Source organism: Anas acuta, chromosome 17 (assembly GCF_963932015.1).
Source record: "Anas acuta chromosome 17, bAnaAcu1.1, whole genome shotgun sequence".
In the NCBI taxonomy this organism is placed as follows: domain Eukaryota; kingdom Metazoa; phylum Chordata; class Aves; order Anseriformes; family Anatidae; genus Anas; species Anas acuta.
In genome coordinates, this window is record NC_088995.1 from 12,899,869 (window position 1) to 12,923,847 (window position 23,979).

General features: G+C 40.7%; 1 long non-coding RNA gene across 1 annotated transcript in view; it reads left to right on the forward strand.

The window, feature by feature from the left end:
• Positions 1 to 4,393: 4,393 nt before the first annotated feature.
• LOC137841329 (uncharacterized) overlaps positions 4,394 to 23,979 on the forward strand; it is an 86,877-nt gene continuing 67,291 nt past the window's right edge. The window contains exon 1 of the long non-coding RNA XR_011088569.1: positions 4,394 to 4,486. This is a non-coding gene — a long non-coding RNA (uncharacterized lncRNA). The remainder of the gene's footprint in view (positions 4,487 to 23,979) is intronic.

Below are 23,979 nucleotides of genomic sequence, written 5' to 3' on the forward strand. Positions count from 1 at the left end.
GAATCAGAAGATTCTTACAAAGAATCGGAAGCCAGACATATGCCAGTTAAAAAGATCAGACATAGATTGCAAATGCTACAATAAATCCATAGTTCTCTGACCTCAGACATCTTTGAAGTAATATTAAATATATTTTTGGAAGATTAACTCTAGCAGAATATGAGTTAACTTTAGTCAAAAGTAAATAATTGCTCTAGGTTGAAGAGCGATACTTTTCCAGAAAGCCATTTGATTTGACCTTCTGGGAGGCTGCCTGAGGGTGGAATGTGCCTGCCTCCAAGGGGCTTGGAGCAGAGCTGAGGAGCTGAGGTGTTTGTGTTTCATAGAATCATGGAATCATAGAATATCCTGAGTTGGAAGGGACACATAAGGATCACCAAGTCCAACTCCTGGCACCACACAGGTCTACCCGAAAGTTTAGACCATGTGACTAAGTGCACAGTCCAATCTCTTCTTAAATTCAGACAGGCTTGGTGCAGTGACTGCTTCACTGGGGAGCCTGTTCCAGTGTGCAGCCACCCTCTCGGTGAAGAATCTCTTCCTGATGTCCAGCCTAAGCTTCCCCTGTCTCAGCTTAACACCATTCCTGTGGGTCCTATCACTGGTGTTTATAGAGAATAGGTCACCTGCCTCTCCACTCCCCTTTGCAAGGAAATGTAGACTGCGATGAGGTCCTCCCTCAGCCTCCTCTTCTGAGCAGGCCCAGTGACCTCAGCTGATCCTCGTACGTCTTCCCCTCTAGTCCCTTCACCATGTTCGGCGCCCTCCTCTGGACACTCTCCAACAGTTTCATGTCCTTCCTGTACTGTGGTGCCCAGAACTGCACACAGTACTCGAGGTGAGGCCGCACCAGCGCAGAGCAGAGCGGGACAATCACCTCCCTCGACCTACTAGCGATGCCGTGCTTGATGCACCCCAGGACACGGTTGGCCCTCCTGGCTGCCAGGGCACACTGCTGGCTCATATTCAACTTGCTGTCAATCACAACCCCCAGATCCCTCTCTGCAGGACTGCTCTCCAGTGTCTCATCGCCCAGTCTGTACGTGCAGCCAGGGTTGCCCCGTCCCAGGTGCAGGACCCAGTACTTGCTTTTGTTAAACTTCATGCGGTTGGTGATCGCCCAGCTCTCCAATCTGTCCAGGTCTCTCTGCAAGGTCCACAACTCCTCCAAGTTTGGTGTCATCGGCAAATTTGCTCAGAACGCCTTCTAGTCCTACATCCAAATCATTTATAAAGACATTGAAGAGGACTGGCCCTAAAATGGAGCTTTGAGGGACCCCACTAGTGTCCATCCACCAGCCAGATGTGGCCCCATTTACCACAACCCTTTGAGCCCTGACTGTCAACCAATTGCTCACCCATCGGATGACGTTTATGTTAAGTTGTATGCCGGACATTTTGTCCAGTAGGATCCCACGGGAAACCATGTCAAAAGCTTTTCTGAAGTCCAAAAAGATCACATCATCTGTTTTCCCTTGATCGACTAGATGGGTGGTCTTATCATAAAAGGAAATAAAATTTGTTAGGCAGGACCTACACCTTATGAACCCATGCTGGCTAGGACCAATGACTGCATTGTCCCCCAAGTGCACTTCAAGGATCTTCTCCATGATTTTACCAGGCACTGACGTGAGACTGACAGGCCTGTAATTGCTAGGGTCTTCTTTCTTACCCTTCTTGAAACTTGGCACAACATTTGCCAGCTTCCAGTCTAATGGGACCTCTCCAGATTCCCAAGATTGTTGAAGAATACTTGAGAGAGGTCCCGCGATGACATCAGCCAGCTCTTTAAGCACCCTGGGATGAATCCCGTCCAGACCCATGGACTTGTATGGATCCAGGTGGAGCAGCAAATTCTGCACACGTTCAGGGTCAGTTGGGAGTTGATCATTTCCACCGTCATGGTCGTCCAGCTCAGGGCACCCAGGGTCCTGAAGCCCATCATCACCATTGAAGATGGAGGTGAAGAAGGCATTAAACGTCTCTGCTTTGCCTATGTCATTGTCTGTGAGGAGACCTTCCCCGTCAAGTAGTGGACCTATGTTTTCTTTGGTTTTCCTTTTTCTGTTAACATATCTAAAAAAATGTTTTTATTGCCTCCCACAGACATGGCCAGCTTCAACTCTAGTTGGGCTTTGGCCCCACGAATTTTCTCCCTACAAACATGAACGCATCCCTGTATTCCTTCCTTGCCGCCTGACCCTCCTTCCAGCAGCCGTACACTTTCTTTTTTCACTGGTCAGCCAGGCCGGCCTTCTGCCCCACCTGCCTGACTTCCAATATTTTGGAATTGCATGATTCATGTTAGCCTTGAGTAAAATGGGAATGAAAAATTGTGGAGGGCCCCAGGAGGATATTGTGTTTGTGGAAACAACTAAGTGAAGAGCATTCTGGGGAGACTGAGCAACCTACATGCCACACCATGAAGTAAGAGCATTAGTACAGCTTCTGGGCTAATAGCCTACTGTGAAAACATCTTGAACACAATGGGAAATGGGAACATTACAGCTTCACACTCATGTAAGCTAATGCACTCTCCTAAACAGGATGTTTCCCCGTCAGCTGCTAATGATGAAGAGGGAACACACTGTTCTGGAGACTCCTTTTCCATTTATGAGTAGTGGTAATTGAATAGCAGGCATTTGGAAAACACATAAAGGGTTTTTACAGATTAATCTGTTAACCAGGGCGTCTGCTTGGCTCTTAACTTGCTGGTCACATGGTCGAGCTGGATGTACGACTCACCTCTGCAGCAGGGCATAACCTCTGCTGCCTCCTCACAGCCTTCGATTTGACTTTCTATCCACAGGCCTGACTGTGTCAAATATATCACTGAACACTGCTCACTGACAATTTATGGATCCTCATTCTCAAAGCAGTACTCAAGAAATCAGCAGCATAAATGTAATAAAGGATCTTAGGGTGTCCACTGGGGCAATTCAAATGTTTCTGTGCTCACATATAGGAGATAAGCTGCCACACCAACACCCGTTGGTTTGTTTTTATAAAAATGTATTCTTGTGCTCTGAGCTACTTGTTATTGTCTTCGGTTCTGATAGCACAGGGAAAGAATGGCACATTTACTATAAATCAGCGCATGGTTCTGCCTTTCTGTTGAGAGAAATATTGTTTATTAGAACAGCAGTTGGCAGCACTTGCTGGCAACTTTTCTCATCTATTTCAGTGATAGATAGTAGTGGTCTTGCTGCATGGCTGGATGCATCTTTGGTCGTATGCTGTTTTGCTCTTCATATAGGAATAGTGTATGGTTTGAGGCTCTCTATGAATGTGTTGTAGTCTGTTATACAAACCTAATTTCACAATAGCTGATGAATATTGTTTCTTTTCAAGTTTGTTTCATCGATCCAGAACAACTTGTGAGGATTAAGCTCTTGTAAAAAGATGTGCAGATAATTTGTACAGTGAAATCTATTGTACCCTGAAAATACAAAAATACAAATATATTATCATGGGTAACTTCAAACTAATCAGTATTAGTGATGTGCCAACTAAAACGGGTCAGCTCCATGCAGAAATGGGGTAGGGTCTAGCCAGAAGAAAAGATATTTTGTTGTCTTTCTTGTTCAGAAGATGCTCAACAATGCACAAGGAGTGTAGCAAAACTGACAACTTGCTCCAGATTTTCAATCCTAGTCCAGTGATTTGAGCAGAGGCTAAGCTTTTTTGACTCCTTAAAATTAGCTGTCCCTGACTGGAGTCCATATAAAGGTTTTGTCTCAGGAATTGTTTGATCTTTTTCTAAACTTTAATATAAAATATGTACATTACAGTGAATTGGGGTCTGGAGCTCATGAAACATTGCTGTTTTCTTTCATAGTAAGCAGGGAAAGAAACTGAGCTACATGCTTACTACCACATTTAAGAATCTGTCAAACACCTATTTTGCTGAAGAAAACCTGCACAAATTTTTAACACAACTGGTCTGAAGCTGAGTAATGAAACTTGGATCCTGGTCAAAACTGAATTATACACAAAAGTGTTGTGCAGTCATTCTGGTCTGATCCTTCAGGTCAAAAGCAGTAGATGCTGTACAACTTCCAGCCTAACAGCACCAAGGTGCAGGACAGGAGGCTTGTTCTTAGGCATGTCAGCAGTAACTAGTGAATGCAGGACAGATGTATTTAATTATGCTTAAATAGAGGGTCCTTAACTAAAACAATAATAATAATAATAATAATAAAATCTCAACAACAGCAAATAGTAATATCTTAAGAAAAAAAATTAAAAAAAATCCCAATATGACTAAAGAAGCATGAAATTTTACTCAAATTAGTTAAAAAAAAAAAAAAAAAGCTCGTTATTCTTCTACCAGGCAGCTGCTGTGCTTGGTAATTAGGGAAAGAAATGAAAAGCCTTCAGTTCAGCTGTGTATGTTGTTTTTAATGCACCAGTGGAAGAGCAGGCATACCAGGGTCTATGAGAGATTTCTGCTTGATCTTTGAAGGGCAGAAGAATATTAAGTAAGGTAAAGCTGCTTCTAATAACAGGTATGAACCTTGCACGCTTTCATACAAAAGTAGGAAAGCCTACTTTTCTCTTTAAATTGTCCAGTTTTGGGGTACTGTCATAAGCAAGTAAATCTGAAAACTAATTACTCACTTTGCTCTCCTTCATCATGCAATGCACACATGTGAACATCAGGCATGCTTGATGTTATTGTGAATTTACTCAAAATAATATATCCATCTCACTCAGTGGTCTGGAGGACTGCCTTTAAAAGGCTCCTTTTAGGGGCTGAATAATACATAATCTCTTTTGCTGTGTATGTAGGTGCAGGTACCCACCTCTGCTAATCTGTGCTATTGAAAAACTACATAGGTACTTGCATATTTCAATGCAAAGGATGATATAATTAGTACTGGGGGTCAGAAGTCTAATGACCCCACTTGGTTGGGCCATCACTTTGCTACTCGTAATCTTGCAGCACAGTATGGTGGCTTCTGCAGGTACATAAGCAGCTGAATGAGACTGGCTTTATAGGATCTCTCAAGGAATACTTGTGGCTTTGCAGGGTTTCAGCAGAGATTGTTTTGCAGTGCATCTGTAGCTTTGCTTATTGGGAATGTTAACCAAACTATCTGGGACTTTCAGCCCATTGATGGCATCCTTTTCCCCTCTCTCCTCTGCTTTCAGTTATAATACCTAAACAACGAGTTCATGGGTGCTTTACGAGATTTCCCCGCCCCCAGTAACAGTTTGGAATCCTGTTTCTGATCCACTAACTAGAACAGAATAGAAAATATGCCATTGATTTTTCCATAATAATATTACTTTAATTGCTTGTAGGTGCATGTGGAGGAACAGAGGCCAAAGTAAGCAAGCTCTGTCCTAGAGACCTGAGAAGACCCAATAAGAGAACTATCAGGGAAGCTGGGAAACACAAGGAGAAAAGGGAGAGACTGCTGGTGACAATTTTAGCATTGATCAGTTCAAAGTCCCTAAAGAACTTACATTATCTCTGTCTTTTGTTTTCCAATAACAGTGTGCTAGGACCACTCCTTGTTATGCAGCTATTATTATGCAGTACAAGTATATAAAAAAAAAAATACAGTGCATCTAATAGAATATATATATATATATATATATATATATATTGTCACTGATATGCCTTATTTCCCTTTCTTCCATTCCCTAGCCCTTGTGGATGTAATTAGCAATTAGACTTCATAAACTGAGAGGAGGCTGAGGAATATGCCATTTCTCTGATTTTGGCAGAGAAAGGTTCTAATCATTTGAGTAACTGAGGAAGTAGTTAGGAGGGATGGCCAGGTTTTGTAGAGAAGGTGAGAAGTCATCCCCAGACTTGCTGTGAATGTTAATGATTGTTAAAAGAGAGGATCAGCTGCACCTGTTCACAGCAATGTAAGGACTGCTGCCAGTCAAAGACTTTTCATTGGTCTTTTGCTTGTCATACTGTTGGGGTGCTATCTATGGTTGATTCAGAGAGTTGGCTTTTAGATAAGTGGTTCTGTTCAAGCCTTTAGCTTATCGATATCATTATTTGTATACTGTTGACTCTTTGGTATAGGTAACTGACTTCTGAACTGTATATATAAATATATATATATTTATTTAGAGGAGCATCTATGCTACCTGGATATCACTGATTGTGCAGATTACTGGATAAGTTAAGCAATCAAAGTTAATAAGCACTGCTTGTATTATGCAAGGTTGTTTGGCCAAATTAGTATCAGCGCTAACCTATCTGGGCCATGTAAAGCAGGGGAGGAGCCTTAGCTCCATGAAAGTGCTTGTAGGTCCTTGATACACAAATGTACTCTGACTTTTAAGTACTTCCCACAATTGTTATGGCTGTCTTCATTAATGTGGTATCTGTCCTTTCTTCTGGATCCCTAAAAAGGAAGCCCTTCCAAGCCTGAGTTTTACATTGTTTATAACCTCTTCTTTTTCAGTGAATACCAGAGAAAGAAACACAAAATTTGAGCCAATGGTACTAGAGAAGGCTGGAAGCAGATGATTATTTAGAACTACTGGCAGCTGGATAGTAAAAAAATACATTCATGCTAGCCAGAATAGAATCTCCTTAAAAATTGAGTCCTACTTTCATTCTACACTTGTGTAAAGAAATGTTCAGTGACACAATTAAGTTTTCAGAGGACCAAGTCCAGCCCCCATTTACAAAAGTGATGTAAATGAAAATTTCTTGAAAATTGCTGCATGTGGTTTGCAGTGTGCTTTGCTGCTTAAGCCAACAGCATCTATTAGGTTTGTGTGATATTTGTTAGAGATGCCTGATAAAGGCTTGTTTGGTCAGTGTTCCATGCCTGTAAGAGGATGAGTTGAAGGAGAATAGTTAGCAAATAGTAACTATTGAAATGCTCAAGTAATGCTAAACAATTAACTGGGAGTCTGTTTGTGTCTGCACCAACCTCCTTGAAATGAGTATGAGATTCTCCCAGCTTGTGGGAGTCCTCTGGGATATGTTAATGCATATTGTATTCCTTACTAGCCATGGATTTTGTCTGGCATGACCCTTTATTTGTGCCTCTTTTCCAGTCACCCAGTCAGCCAAATTATGATCGTATTGAACTCTCAGTTATAAGCCCTATAAAACCAGAGGGCTAGTAGAAATTAGCATAATTTTTATGCAGTGGATCAGGAAAATATTTTGTTATTTGAAGTATCAGTTGAGTTGCAGAACGTATGTTAAAGAAATGCCTTTGAGATAGTGTAATCTGTTTCTTTGTATACATTATACATTCATATAACTTGACATTTCTTATGTATGAATAGCCTGAAAATATGCTGATTGTAGCAGCAGCATGCTTATCTGCAGCAAAATATTATTCTGTGCCTGTGGGTTACATATTAAATGACTTAAATTAGAGGAGATAGATTATTCAAGAAACTCATGCAGATTAACACCATAACATGGATGATACTGTATTTATGTGGTGCGCTATTACTGTAACCCTCTTTCATAACTGTAGCCTTTCTCTGCTGCTACTGTACCACCTCTAGCCTGATTGAGTTAGCAATTCTCCTATAGGGGCAGAAGTTGGTGATAATTCATGCCAGTATTTCAGAGCAATCTGAAGCTATCTGAATTATATATAGTACGAATCAAATCCTGATTTCATTAAAGCTGATGGCAAAATTCCCATTGACTTAAGAGGGACCTGAATTTTGATTCCAAAGAGGAAATTGTCCTAAGTGCATGGGCTATAAATACGCAAAGCACATAAGGAAGACTCAAATGGCATAGGATTACAAATAAAATACCTCTTTAATATGTCAGAAATTACTTGAGTAATATACTTTCTCAACATCAGATGATAATCTCTTTCAGAAGTGTTTTTTCTTTCTACTGTATATTAGGTTAGATAACCTTGGTGTGATGACAATCCAATCACAGTTCCTTCCAAGTAAGTAGCTTGAAAATACAAAGTTAATTTAATCTCATTAAGTGTGACCACATTAGGAGGAAAAAAAATAGCATCCGATGTAATGAAGCTGTCGGTGATATCATATGGAGGATGAATATTGTGGATCAATACAAGTTGTTCTGCTTGGCAGTATTCAGGAAAAAAGTATGTTAAAAACTGGCAACAAAATTTTAACATATAGACAGAAATGAATTGTATTTTAAAACTATTAACTTCCGTGCATTATAGTAACTTGATTTAGCTGGAACAGATTTGCACCAAGCCTATTACTAGTTGCAGAGGGGAAATTATTGAACAGGCACATAGAGTGACACGATAATGCAAATATAAACAAAACTGAAATATCATTAAGGCACTTAAACTGCACAGATCCTCCAGAATCAATGGCAGACACACTCTACTTTTAAGCACCTGTATTATGTGCCTGAGAACTTGTTGGCTGAGCTGTTTGCATCTGGATACAGCATTCAAATGAAAAAGACCTAAAAAACGTGGCATCAAACATCACATAAGTTTGCAACATTAACTGCTGTAGCTTTGTTTCTTTGAAGTCTTCCCCTCTTGTTACCCTTTTGACTTTGTAGCTTGCCCTTGTGCAAAGTACAGGGTGATATTCAAAAATGAGAGGAAGGATGTCATATTTGAGTACACCAGAAACAAATTTCTCTGACACCAAAAAACAACCCCACTTGAATAACATCCTAGGAAATACAGTTGGAATTGGTGAAATAAGTGAACAGCAAAAGCAAGGTGAGATCAACAAAAGAATACTATCATTCCTATAGCTGGAATCTGTTTTTTTTTTTTTTTTTTTTTTTCCCCAAAGCCTGTTTTTCTTGAATCTTGTATATGTGAAAGAGGTTAGTTGGATTTATCCTTTTGTCTGCTGTCAATTTATACTCTTCCTCACTATCCTGTTTTTGCTAAACAGCGAAGTGCTCATGTTGGTATGTTGCAACTGTGTTAACTTTTGTAGTAGGAAGCAGAAGGTAACTTTAAAAGCCACTGTTCAAAAAGTCAAGAGCAGGTGAGTTGATTGATGTCATGATGATGTGCCTTGTAATAAGAGCCACAGAATCAGGAACGTCTGTCCCCTCACTGTATGTTTCTAGATGACAAATTGCAGGTCCGTAGTAATATTTTGCCCTTTAGTATGATGTGCAAACAAAAGGCTATTTTACAAGTGTTTTGTTTGAGCTCAGATAGAAGTGTTAGTAAATAGTCCTCTATTTGCAGGAGTGATTAATGCTTTCAGATTTGGAGCAGCATTTGTGCTATAATCACTATGGTTTGGTTTTGATGACTAAGCCTTTGTGCCCTACACCAGGGTAATGTTTCTTTAAAAAATAAAATTTAATGGGCATGTAAAAACATTCCAAAAAGTACAGAAGCTGGAGATCACTGTAACTGGGCTTGGCTTGACATTCTAATATTCAGTAATGCTTCTGAGGAGAAGGGTCAACCTGCAAGTAGCTGGGGAGCTTTGAGGCTTTTGGGATGTAGCTGGTAGAAAGGTGTAGGCTTGAGGGCCACCCTGGCTTGCTGCTATAAGCACAGCTAAGGCCAAACTTGTGTGCTGCAATGCAGCATTGATAGATATTACTAAAGTAACTGTAGGCAGGCTCGTGTGGTATAATGCTGTATAGCTTGGATCTCAAAAACAGGGGAAGCAAACATGCTGTGCCCAAGTAACCCTGGTTGAATTTATTCAAAAGCAGTAGAGGTGTACCACTAGCAGCTCCAAAGCTGGTTTATCCAGCAAGGCTGAGGAGTTGGCACCACGCTGCATTATTTCTGGCAGAATAAATCACCCTCATGGTAACCAAGGTGAGGGTGCTCCTGTCTGGTAAGACCTTTAGCTTTACCTACAGATAACTCACCTTGGTTTAACCACTTCTTTGCTGAAGTGATTGTAACTGAATTCATGCAATCACATGTAGACAAACTTCAGTTGTTACAGTATGGCTCTGCAGCTAGAGAGCTTGTGTTGTGCTGGGACTGTGCTGATACCTACAAAGCTTGCAAATGGGGTAGGACAGACATAAATATCACCCTCCTGTGTCACTGGTTGAGTGAGTTAATCATTCATGGATTTTTGCTCTCACAGTGGTCTGTGCTAGTCTTTCTCCTTAAAGATTCTCAAAGCACTTTCTGCACTTTAAGAATATAGAGGTGATGACTGCTACCAAACTGCTGTCACTTTTCAAGAGAAGCCTGACAGCTACTTAGCTGCTATAAACAGTGCTATAAAAGTGCCTTATAGCAGCTAGCACAGCTGCTTATATATGGAAGAAGTGTATAAACAAGTAGCAGGTAAATCTCTCAATTAGAAGTTAAAGATCATGCTAGAAGGAGGTTGTGTATCATGATAAACCACCAAGAGGGTGGTTGGGCACTGGGACAGGCTCCCCAGGGATGTGGTCATGGCACTGAGCCTGCTGGAGTACAAGAAGGGTTTGGACAATGCTCTTTGGATATTCTATGATTTTAAATGCCACTGTATGAGCTACTGCATACATCTGTATAAACCTCTTTATGGAGTACTTGCCTTGATGGATCTACTATTGGTAAAAGTAATTTTAAATTCTTAATGAGCATCCCAAGTATCCTGTTCAATGGGGAATAGTATCATTAGCACAACATATGGAATAACCAGACTTGAGCATCTAGTAAATGTGCTGGCTATCATGAATGATCAGTTCTAGAAAGTGCTTCAGGAGTACTGTAGGAGTCTCCTAACTATCCAGGGGTATTGTTTAAATCTGCTTAGTGGAGAGGTCTGAGTGATTTCTTACTCTCAATAGTAAGCTGTATGGTTTAGACAAATAGTCTCTGAATTTTAGAGGGGAGTGTTCTTTTTCTTTCCCCTCTGTGGTTGTCAGTTTATATACCTCTTTTTAACGGGCACACTTGTAGCCAGGCAATTATCATTTTGTTATTGTGGTTGAATTGAAAGGATCATTGTAGAAAAATGACAGCACTATGCATGCTTCAGTATTGCTGAACCTGAACAGTATGCTCTTCATCTCATAACCATATCTATCTGTAATCTTTCCTTCCTCCCTTGTCTCTAGAGCAACAGCAGCAGGGCAGCTGCCTGATCGCATGTGGAGTGCACACTGTAAGGCATCTCACTTGTATTCAAATTGTGAATCTTACAGAGTGAAGGGTTCCTTGGACTGAATGAGTGCTGCAATCTTTTGCATAACTGGAGGCAACACTGCATTCATAGCTAATGGACTTTCATTAAATAGGATAACTTATCTACCCAAATATTTCTAGGTTGATTCCTATTTTGAACTGAATTACTAGAGCTCCAACCTCACAAAGCACTGATCAGACTGCAGCGAAACATGTAGCATACCCGGGCTTACCTAGCATACCTATAGCTTACCTGGTCTGGGCAATATAAAGCATAGAGCATTGCTGGAGAAATGAAATAGAGGTAACACGAACAGGCTGGAAACTTCTGAGACCAGACTGGTGTGGATCTTGGAGGAACTGAGCTTTTTTCAAAATCTGAGTGACAAAGGAGTTTTAAATTTAGCAGAACAATTCTCACTTACCCTTATTTTTAGGAGTCGTATGCTAGCCTTCCTGTTGTCAGGTTGACTTTTTTCAAGTACTTGGGATCCAACATCTACAAGGTATTTTTTGAAGTCAATGACTGTTACAAGTCAGTTCCCAAAGGTGTGAGGTATGTGTAAATTAGTTCTTTGCTGTGTTTCCTCCTAATTCTTTTGAGTTGGAGAAATGAAAGGATTCTAAGGAATTACATATATTTTCATGGTCTTCAAGAAGTTTAGAGAAATCCCTTCTCTTCCAGTTAAGAGTAATCCCCTCAAATGAGGAACATAATCATTGGAACAGTGGCCCCTAAACCATGCGTTGTGGAACAAAGATTGGAAATAAGCTGTTTTGAAGATGTGAAAAAAGTGGGCTAGATGTTCCTGAGAGAGCCTGTATTAAACTAGAGCAAGGACTCTGAACTGCACTTTTGCCTGCATGAAGAATGTACAGATTGCCATATAGTATTCTTTCTGTCCATGCATCCCATTGATATATTGGCCTTATAGCCCATAAATAAATAAGGTTGTTGGAATTATGTTGTTTAGATCTCTAGATCAATATATGGTTTATTATTGGGTGGTAGGGAAGGATGGCTTAAAAAATAAATAAATATAACAGCTCAGTATGGAATAGCCTTGGTCAAGAAGTATGCATCCCTTCAGCCCCTATCAGTTACATCTGTTTCATCTTTGTTTCATCTCTGCTGAGACACATGAACCAACTCTCCTTCAAATTTCCTTTGAGGAGGAGGTGAGTTTAATTTGGTTATCTTTTGTAATGCACGATGTTGTCTGAGCAAGTATTTAGTTACAAGAACATCCAGAGCAGCATTTTACAATCCTGTTAAGCTCTTCCTGTGTTCTTTTCTTTGACCTTTCTAATTAGCAGAGTTCCTTAGAACATGTGGGAAAGGACTGTTTTAAAGAGTGGGGTGAGGGAAGCAGTGTGTAGTAGAGAAAAATATGTTCTCGCAAGATTTGTTTTAAAACGAAATCTTCAAATAAGCTCCCCTGACACTTGCAAAAATGTATAAGCAGGTATGCTAAATTTCCCAAAACTGTTGGGATTCCTGCTCCATTATATTTGTGAATATTATTATCATGTTTTAGTGATGTAGGTGAAGAGCCCCACTCTATCTGCATGACTCTCCCCCCGATACACCAGGTATCTTTGTTTTAGCTGCTTTTGGAGAGAAAGTCTGAATCAAGCATATCTATCTGTAAGACCACCAGGACTCAGTCCTTGTCCCCTGATGGGTACAGCCTTCACTCCTTGCATGGGAAAGACATGAAAGGGCATCAAGGGAAACCACCCCCCTATGTTTCTGTTGTGTCCCCAGCAGTTGCCAGAGCTGGGAAGGGACCCGGATTTCCTAATGCTAAGTGCAGTGTTCTCCCCGCTATGCTACATTCTGCATAGGACGTGATGTGAACTAGCTTTTAGTTTACTTTTCACAGATGTTAACTCTGCAATCCACTTAGTGGATGGAACACGCTTGCTGAGTTTGTGTATTTGCTTATTTCAGTCTTTTGTAGATATGCTTGTGTAATGAAACTCAATGAAATTTTAATGGTTTAAAAACCAAACAAACACTAAAACACAAAAACCAACACTTTCAGATCATTATCTCATTGCAGGCAGGTCATGCCAGATAGATTCTGAGCCAGCAACAAAACATCTAACCAGGAGAAGTCATTCTTCAAACACGAATCCCAGAATGAGCGGTTGTATTATATAAGATCTATGAATTATTCATCATCTCTGCTTTAACATTCATCCCGCTACTGAGGCTAAAGCCAGCCATATATTTACTGGTAAAAATAACAATTTATGTTACAGTTATGTTACATAATGCAAATTGTTGTTTTATCCTTAACTGACAATATCATTACCCTGATGACTTTACATACAGATAGGAAATTGTATCAGTTCATACTTTGTAGTCTTCTGAGACAAGTAATAATTCTTCTAAAGTTGTTTTATATATGCATGTGTGTGTTTTTTATATGCATCTACAGTCATATAGAGATGAAGTTCTACCTTTGGATTTTTAATAATACTGGAGAGGCAAAACAAAAGGACTGCAAATAACAATGTACTCAAAGAGTTAGTGTTGCGTTATACTTCTGGCCATATGCTGAGCAATCCTTTATGTCTGATTCTCTTTCTTTCTCCATTCATTTTTCAGTGCAGCTTTTCCTTATGCAGTGTACACTGCATTCAGTATCTCCTTTTTTTTTTCAGCTGCAAATGTTACAAATCTTATTTGACTTTTTCCCTTGTTTTTGCATAGCAGTTGAATACATTGACTCCCGATGATAATAAACTACAGTGGCCAGTTCTGCCTGGAATACTGAATGTATAAGTCGATATCATTGACCGATAGTATTAATTATTTCAGGAAAGTTTCTTAGCCCAGTGTTGCAGCTTTCATTCAATTATGTTTAGTTCCCGGTAGTTCTGGAGGACAGCAGTAATGTAGGTTATTTAACATAAAGGATACACACACTATATATAATTACTTTTAAAGTAATTAGTGCTTTCTTCCTGTACTACAAAGGGCCAAATCCTTGCCGATTATGCTGGCTACAGAAGGCATGAAAGAAGGTACATGGCATTTCAGTTTGCATTACAGTTGCATTGCAGCAGTCTGAATGTTTTTAATATTGACTTGAATGAAGTTTTTCCAGTTTGGGACCATTTACATCATTTGGGGGACCAGAGGACAGTGACATCAACTCTTTGCAGTTTGCCCATCTGGCCTGTGCAGCCCATATCCTTGTCCTCAGCATTTTCAGAAGACTTGTAAAAGCCCTTGAAATAGAGTTCCAAAAACAGAACTAAAGAGCACACCCTAACTAGACCTGGGTGGAGGTAAGGAAAAAAGTGTGATGTTGATAAAGAAGCATTATATTGCATTTTAAAGCCAGGTGTTTATCCAAGATCCCTAAACAGACGTGGTATAACCTAAAAAAGAAAATGATGGTCAAATATGGTTGACCAGAGTGTCCACTTCGTGTTGTGCTGGTCAATAATGATAGCAAGGGAGAGTGTGGTGGTCATTCACTACACTTTTTCCTTGCAATCAAAGCAAAATTCTGCTTTTGGGGCATACTCCTAAATCTTGTTTTCTTTGACATTGTGTGGAACAATTTGTATGCAGGGAGCGCTGCAAAACAGAAAAATAGCACTCCAGTACAAACCTGGTGTGAACTATTGTCTGCCTAGTCACAGTCCCGCTGGGCTCTGGACATGCATGCCAAAACAGCTTGCACAGACACTTTTTTTTCCTGGCATCATTAAAGTTCTAAACAGAATCTGATTTGCTCTTATTGGTCTTCAGTCATCAGAGATACAAATATTGCTGTTTATGCGCTGTCAGAAGCAGATGTTTTTCCTTGTGCACAATGGAGACACTTTCCTGTGGAGAGATAGAAATGTTTCTAAGGAGAGCTCCTTGTCACGGGGGTACGAAGAGTTGCATTTGTTGGTCCATGCAGTTTATCTTGATCTATCTTGTATGTTTTAAGTGGTGGAAAGTAATTTTTAATCACTGTGGGTAGGAGAAAATAAATATATTCCCCTTTATCACAGGTGCAAGCTGCTTTAATCAGCGGAGAACTTTTTCTGTAAACTAAAATACAGTATGTCCAGCCTTTATTTTTTGATGCACCAGCTTGCTTACATGGACAGACAATTTTTGTTGAATGTTTTTCCAAGTCTGGACATGAGACTGGAGAGTAGTCTGGCTATATCTAGCAGGTGTATTAGATGCTGGTGCATACAGGACCTATAGGTCTGTGGTAGAGCACATCAGCTCCTCTTTGGAGCTTTCCCCATCTTCCTATCTTAATGAAAACAACCCTGCTTCCCCTTACTTAGCCCTCCATATTTGCCATACTGGTCTATTGAACAAATGTGAACTAGTAACATCCATAAAGAGCAGGCTAAAAGTTTGAGGATGGGAAGAGGAGCAGGCATGTAGAGGAAGCCCTCCAGAGATTTGATAATTGCCAGAACCCAAAGGGATGACCCTGTAACGATCTGTGTTACACTAGCCGGGTTTGGGTCCAGTACAAGCAGTGTCCTTGCAGCCACAGCCCTGAGGAACTGACCCTGCTGGACTCTTGGATGGGATATCCCCAGTGCCTACGCAGACTGTCTGAATCCATGCTTACAATTTCAGAAAAGAGCTAGAAAATGGTGAAGATTAGTCTGTTTCATGTCTGCATGAAACCTAAAATTTAACATGAATGGACTTTGATGTATAAAACAGTAAGAACACCATTACATGAAAATTCAGCTTCTCTCTGCTGTAGTTCATTTTGAAGTGCCTGTTGCTGGTGCTCACATACTGTGCGTGTACACTAAAGCACTGTTTAATGACAACTGATTAGGTTGCTTTCATTCTCCCCACAATTTCTTGTACTTTCTTTTTGGATCCTGCACCTGTCAAACCTAATGTCAGTATGGGAAAACTTCTTCAGAGAAGCTGCAGATGTATTATTACTATGTATTTGGCCCTATACTGTCTACTTCGGATCAAAACTGTGTCATGAAAGGCAATTGCAGAGGCTGTTCCTATCCTAGAGAACTTACCATCATGGCAGAGGCTAGAAGCAGGGGAATTAATGATGGGACACTGGGTTTAGTGCCATGCTATAATTTGTTGTCATGTTCCTGGGCCAAGTCTGCAGCTGTTAAAGTGAGATATCTTCAGTGGTTTCAACGAAGTGTGTGTTTGGGGAAAAAAATCTGCAAATTTTTAACATTGTTATTCTGTGTTATTGCTCATTATGGTAGAAATAGAGCTCTTGATAATTAAAATGGGTACTAGCAATTAAATTAAACATAAAATACCCAGCTTTGTGTCATCTTCAATAATGGCTATTTCTGCAGGGGCACTTTTTTGTGGGTGCATGTTTTTCTAAGATGATTGACATGATTTCCATTGTTTGAGCACTAAGTTCTTCAAGGACCTGACCAGAACCTTTGCCTTCTAATGAAATAGGTAGTAGCAGAAAGGAAGGAAAGAGAAAAGATGTAGGAAGCTGAAAAACATGGAAAATAAAACTAAGAGGATCATGTTCTCAGATTACGGGATAATCAGCTAACTTTAGTTTCTATTAAGGATCATCAGATCTATGAATCAAGAACATATATATTATATATATATAAACATTTCATCATCTCAGTACTTCAATAAAATAGCCATTCTATTGTATCTATCTCAACTGCTATGGTGAGATATCATGCAACAGAACCTAGGATAAATTGTATACCAGTATATGTAGAAGTGTTATAGTAATGATATTTCAGATTAGAGTCCAAATGGGTATCTGCTACTGAGGCATACTTCAGTTTTTCAAGTCAAAATGTGTGCTGGTGCTCACTGCAGAAGGAAGTATGTATTCCAGCAGATCTTGGTGTCCACCTCTCAGTTGTTTCAGAAGCTGCCATCAAAATCTGTTCTTGTAAAACGAGATTTCTCTCATGTCTTCAACACAAAAAAGTAAGCATGGAGTTAGAATACAGTTTCACTTGAAAGATGACTTCAAATAAACCATCTATAACTGCCTCTTTTTCTCACTGCCTGCCTTCCAATGTTCTCCTTATGATGGGGGAGTCGCTGTGGGTTACCTGCTCCGTGTGTCTAACGGTAGCAGACTGTTCACTAAGTAAATTCTGCTCTGTGACCTTCTTGAATTTCTCACTAACTGTTGGGGTAAATGTAGTGCGATGGATTTCATTTATTTCAAGAATCCCACCAACATTAGGCAACAAAACTGCTGTTCAAGCTGGGCTGTTGTCTGAGTTTGACTGTCACATAGCTTACAGGTCAGAAGGTATTTTGCCACATTTAAACTGAATTTTTGAAGGAAATCAAATGGAAATCTAGGAGCATGGATTTTTTTCAGTGTGACTTTCTAGCCTACTTTCTAGCCTACACTATGGTTGTAAGATGGGGTGAGATTACTTATTACTGGACCTCTTCCTGATGGGCCACGTGATCTGCATTACAGGGTGTGTGCCAGAGTTCTTGTGAACCAAACTGGATTGCTGAATATAGGGAACTCAGGTTCTCGTCTGCATTTGACTTTTTTGGTTTGTGTTGTTTCTCCTTCCCACTTCATTTGCAAAGTGTGTTTATCCTATAAAACACTGTCTCGTGCCTTCCAGTTGGCTGTCGTGTGGAACTGAATCTTAGTTAACTTCTTCCTATTGCTCCAGAACAGAGCCAGCTGCTCTGGCGTCCGTCATGAACAACTTGGTAATTGGAAAGCTTCTCTAGGAGAGGCGGTTACAGTGGGTTTCTGTTATCTGTGAACCCCATTTTAAGTGCTTTGTTTTGTTTTGCTTCTAAATCCAATTGCAAGTAGGCATAGAGTAGAGGAGATCATGATAATACCTGCAGCTATAACCTCTTGGGACTGGTGGTATTTCTTTGTTTGGAGACCTGTCCTGAGAGATGAATGGCCTGGCTGGTATCTCTGCTCTACTGTTCAAAGCAGGTTTCAGCTTCAGCACTAAATACCATTTATTTCATGAAGAAAAGGACCAAGTTTGTGCGTGCTTTTTTTTTTTTACTAGATTTATCTGACAGACAGCCCTCTCTTGACTTGGACTTTTCAGATGAGTTCACCGACAGAGGCATTTGCAGAGCTGTACAGCTGAAAGTGTCTGTCACCTGAGGAAATTGTTGGAAAGGAAAACCCATTCTTCTGAAGTATCTTCGCTTTTCATAAACCAAGGCTTTCTGACTGTTTTCTTATGCCTTTACTTGCCCAAGTTTTCCTTCGTTGTGCTTGCTCTTGCATTTCTACCATCCATAGCATGACTTTCATCAACTTCAGCAAATGGGAATACTGGCCCTACGAAACGCCTCTACTTGTGGGGTGCATTCACTCACAGTAATCAGCCTGTGTGGAAGAAACAGCTGAAGCAAGCAGTGGACTTGATCCTCTTAATCCCAGTCCTATGGTGTTGGAGACAGGCAGAGCTGTAAGGCACACCAGCCTTGGATCTTGTTTAATTTACAGGTTCTAGGTGGGGATTGTCAAATAGAGACCTGCCCTCATTGCAGCTCAGCAGCAGCGGTCAGCATGGCACTGTTTGTGGCTGGCACCTCCTTGGCTGTTCTGTAGGTTCCACTTTCTGTACAGTAGCTAGAGATTTGTGAGGCTATCTATACATGAGTGTGTGAATTTACTGCCATGGTGCCATTAACATTTATTTTTTGGATGCATCTTTCCTTAATTTTCTGTGCCCAAAGCACTTGCATCACCATATCTAAGCATAATTTTTATGGTAAAAGCAGCCAAATCTTACTGTGTTCACAGTTATATTTTCTTTATAAGTCTATTTAGTATGACTTAAATACCTCTAGACTGAGGAAAATGGTACATCTTTCACTGCCTGCTTTGTAAACACTACAGCAGCCTTGGTAAAGGTTCCCTATAGTCCCTACGCAGGGAAAAGCACAGCACCATTTGTGTCACCTTGTTATTGCCCTACAGTCTCACTAGTTTAGTGCTGATGAAAGGAGCAGCACAGAGGCCACAGCTGCAGTTCCCTGCAGGCAGCGTCTCCAAGAAGGGGCTGGCAGGTGTGGGGGATTTTCTGGCTGTCATACAGGGGGCAAGGGTGTGTTGTAGTGCTGACTGCCTCGAGGTCAAGGCAGACTGGAGGGAAGGTGATATGGGTGAGTGCCAGTTCCTCATGCAAGGGCTGAACCCAGGAAATTTGGAGATAGAAATTCTAATAGAAATGGCACTGCTTTCTGTTTATTTGAAAGCTTTGCTGTGCTTGGAAGCTGATTTCCCAACAGCAGTTTCTTTTGCCTCCTCTGAGCTATGGTATATTTGGCTAGCTTTTGGAAAAGGCTGGGATGAGTCCATTTTATTCTTGGAAAGATCTTTGTGCTAGTGTCCTGTCATCTGAGCACCAGAGCATCCTTTGGAAAGCATGCTGGCACTTCAGGCAGCAAGCACTGTTCTGCTTCCAAGTGCCTCTTCTGGCAGCAATAGAAGAGGGAGGTGTTGGGCTGGCAGCACAGCACAGCCCTGTGGTAAGCGATCATTGCAGGCATGTGCTCACTGCTGCGTGTCTTTGAGCTGATTTTACTCTTCTGCTTTCTGGCTTCATCTCACCAGATGAGAATACAGCTTCTCAAAGGAGAACGTGGATTTTAGCTGTGTGTGCTCAGTGCCCTCTCACAAGCGGCTGGTTCAAAGCTGCCTGTGCTGGCCAGGTTCTGTTGCTGCCTCTCAGAATGGGAGCTTGAGAGGTTTCGCCTCCTTTCTCTCAGCAGAGGCTGTAATTTAGGTCTTGCTCCTTACTTAGCTGCCAGTTTTTATTAGGCTTAGAGGCATTCACTTAGAGACCTTTTTCTCTGCCAATTTTGTCTGAAACCAGCCAATGGGCTCAGAAATGAGGTGGAAGGAGCATTAACAGCACATGGAGAGGCAGATGGCACAGCTGTATACGTTTCATTTCCTGAGGGAAACCAGACGCAGCTTTCCATCAAAACCTTGCAGTTTTTGAAACATTTAATGGGAAGTCATTTGAAGTAAACTTCGAATAAATTGCAGAAACTTCGATGTAATGCCTTAGTCTTTGTGCATAGTTAAGTGGAGTATGAATAATACATATACTGAAAGTATCTATCTTAAGCAACTTATATTTTGCTGAATTTAGGATTGCCTCTCTGCTGGCATTCCCCTTCTGTGCAATGGGAATAGCCCAACCTCTTACCTCCTGTCAATACAGTAGATTTAACTTCACAAAAATCCTGTAAGAAATGCTCCTGAAAAGCTGACAAGGAAAAGGAATTTTGTTTGCAAACTAGAATCTACCTGTGGTGCAGGAAGAAGGGTCAAATGCTAGGCAATAAAACAAAAGATTGCATGTCCATCAAACTGGAAGCTGCCAGTTCTGTGCACTGAATGAGGCCGGAGCCTACAGGGGGAGGAACAGTGTGTATTCACTTAACTAAAGACACTGACATAATGCATTCTTACAAGGTGGTTTAGCTGAGGTTGTATAAATAACACTAGTTCTAGCATTTCCTGATTCCTCAGTGCCCTCAATGCTTTTTTTTCCTAAACTTTAATGCTTTCAAGTGTCTTTGCATCCATGTTTGTATACCAGCTAATTTCTTCCTCCCTTACAGAATTACCTGTCTGCACAGCAAATATGGGGACGTGATCTGGGTAACACAGAAGGTCAGCAGAAATTATTCAATTTTAGTTAACACTTCCATTTCTCTCTTTTTTTAGCCTCCATATTAATTCCTCTTCTGTGTGAAGTTAACACATACTGTGATTTGATTTTTTTTCAGTGATTCTCTTTGTAATATACAGTGATTATTTTTTTTTTTTCCGGTGATTTTCTATGTTTCAGTCTTCCAGGAAGTGGCTGTGGTGGTTTTACCATGCTAGGCAGCTGAACACCACAACCACTCTCTCACTCCCCCTCCTTAGATGAGGAGGGGAAGAAGTGAAGGAAAGAACAACTCATGGGTTGAGATAAGAATAATTTAATTAAAGGAAAAACAAATTATTAAGGAAAGACTATTATTAACTAAACAGAATCACAGAATTGTCTAGATTGGAAGAGACCTCAAGATCATCGAGTCCAACCTCTGACCTAACACTAACAAGTCCTCCACTAAACCATATCCCTAAGCTCTACATCTAAACGTCTTTTAAAGACCTCCAGGGATGGTGACTCCACCGCTTCCCTGGGCAACCCATTCCAGTGCCTAAAACAATTTAACTAAAGGGAAAGGAAAAAGTGAGGGGGAAAGAAGAGGGGGAAAAAAAGGTAAAGGCTATGTGGAAGTGCAGAGGAAAGAAATTACTCTAATTCCCACTAATGAGCGATGCTTGACCACATCCTTGCAGCAGGGCCTCAATGCATGTAACTGGTATTCAGGAGGACTGATGTTTTCACAATGAGAGCTGACCCCTCACCTCTTCTTTTTTCCACCTTTTACTGCTGAGTGTGACATCACATGGTATGGAATATCCCTTTGGTTGGGTTAGGTCAGCTGCTCTGGTGATGTTTCTCTTCTCACTTTTTTGCCCACCCCCCAGGAAGGTTAGAGAGAGTCCTGATGCTGTGCCAGCACTGCTCAGCAGCAGACACAACACTGGTGTGATACCACTGCTGTTCCAGCTACAAGTGCAGAGCACAGCACTGTATGGGCTGCTGCAGGGAAAGTTAACATCCTACCCAGACCCAGTACAGTGGCCTTTTCTACTGACCACCTAGCAGGATACAGTTATCCTATTACACCAGGAGCCCTGCCTTTAAAAACAGCCTATTGCATGACCTACATCAGGCAAAACTCTCTCAATCCAGGTGATCAATAGTAGAAAGAAAAATGGAATTAGTTTAGTCAGCCTGTGAAGTATCTACCTGTCCATAAAGCAGTTCCAAAACTGTAATTGTTCTGGTGAAATTTCGGAAAACTCTTTACAAGAGTGCCAGGATCACCACCAGTCTTCTGTTTCTTTATACCCAACACACAGGAAGGAGAAGCTGTGTGTAATTCATTTGCATTTCTTTGTTGGAAGTGATTGTACACTGCATTGAGGAGAAATATCTGAGGAACTGCATGCCACAGATACAGAGCTGCTCTGTATATGTTGTTTTAACTACACAGATCGTGGCTTTTGGGAATGAGTAACTCAGTATCCTACCCAGCTTCTTTTATGTCAGCCGTTTGCTCAAATCATGAGACATCTCCAAAATGCAGTGAAAGAAGTGTTCCCCTTACTGACTTTAACAAATGGCACGTCATCCTGAAAACTTACTCTACAATTCCTCAGTGTATCTGGAGTGCTACCAAATGTGTCTAGTCTTCCATGAGAGCTTAGATCTCCCTGGGGCTAGTAAGCATCATCAACTTCTTAAACTTGAGTTTTGGAGATCAGCTTGCCATGAAAGGAATGATAAATAATGTACAGGTCTGACACAGAAAGGAGTTCTTGTGCTCCTGCCCTCGTTGGGTACAGTTGACATGCAATGAGGGTATGTTGCAAATGCAGAATTTTGGTCTTGCAAATCAAATAACTCATCTGTGGCTGAGGCCTGGATGGATTGTGAAGCAGAAAATCCGTGTCAACATATGCTTGTAAAAACCTGTAACTGTTTTCTACAGAGATCAGACAGAGCATACTGGTTGAAACCTTTCAGATGAGATGATAGGTGGTAGGAATCTAAGATGAGGAAAAAACTATTCTAAGTAAAGATTCAGTATAGCTGCTCTCTTCCATTACAAGGAATGCATCTGTCTCATGGGGGCTGTTTATTTGGATTGTGCTGAAACAGGCCTTGGCTGTTGCTTTAGTTCTTCCTTTCCTCAAGTCCATGTGCAAATGTCTCTATTCTGTTTTGAATGAAGGCATGCACCAAGATGTCGGAGTGTTCCAAGCCACGGATATTTTAACATCATGTCATGCACAGTGCAATCCCCAGAGAAGTAAATGGCAACATAAAGAGACAAAACAGTAGGAAATTAGGTACTTTAGACAAGATCTTCAAGCGTGATTGCAGACTCTTTGGAGCTCAAATGCAGATACTTTAAAAGCATAGGCCATCTAATCTCTAAAAATCGTCTTTCTGTGCTGTTGCTAAGCTGGTATCTAGAACTGAACAGACACCCTGGAAGTCACTGTGCTCTGCTGTTTTCTAGCAAAAGCTTTTATCTTAAAAAAAAAAAAAGAGAATAGAAATGATATGAAGTTAATCTAAAAAGCAGAATATTGTGAAGGCTGAAAAACGTTTGGGGTTTTCCAAAATTCATCATTGTCTACACATCTGAAAATGACTACTGCTTTGCCCTTGAAACAATAGGTTAAGTTATTAACTAAAGCTTTTATTAATGGGGGAAAGAGGGGGTGTAGACACCTTAAGAGCCTTCTGTTCTCATTACTGAAAGAGCATCTCCTTTGTTTTTGTAATCTTTGTAAGAGTAAAAGGTGCAGCTCCTAGATAAGAAACAGTATCTAGTTAAAGATGCCATCACTTCTGTCTTTCCAGGGCATTATTTCAAATGAAGCGACAGTGTCTGTAAGCTCTTTGTGAAGAAAGGTCAGGCCATCAGCCAACTTGTTTATCCTATACCAGGCACATGCATCATGACCACGTTACTGCTGTTTCACAAGTTCCTCAAACACTTTGCCACTTTTGTTCCTAAAACAGATAGCCATTTCTGTTGCCAATTAGAAGCCCACGTAGGTCCCCCAAACTGGTGATCCCTCTTCACATTAGGCTGTAGGTACAACAGCTGTTTTTTCTTCTCTGGTGATTCTCTGTGTATTTGTGCTTCTTAAGTGCACAAGAAATACGTGGAAAAAAATTATCCTTCAGAGTCCTGGGATGTGTTATGACTGGTGTTTTGATTAAACTTTTTCTGCTTCCTCAAAAGTCAGGCTCCTGGAAGTATGGCAAACCAACTACAACAGCAGTTTGC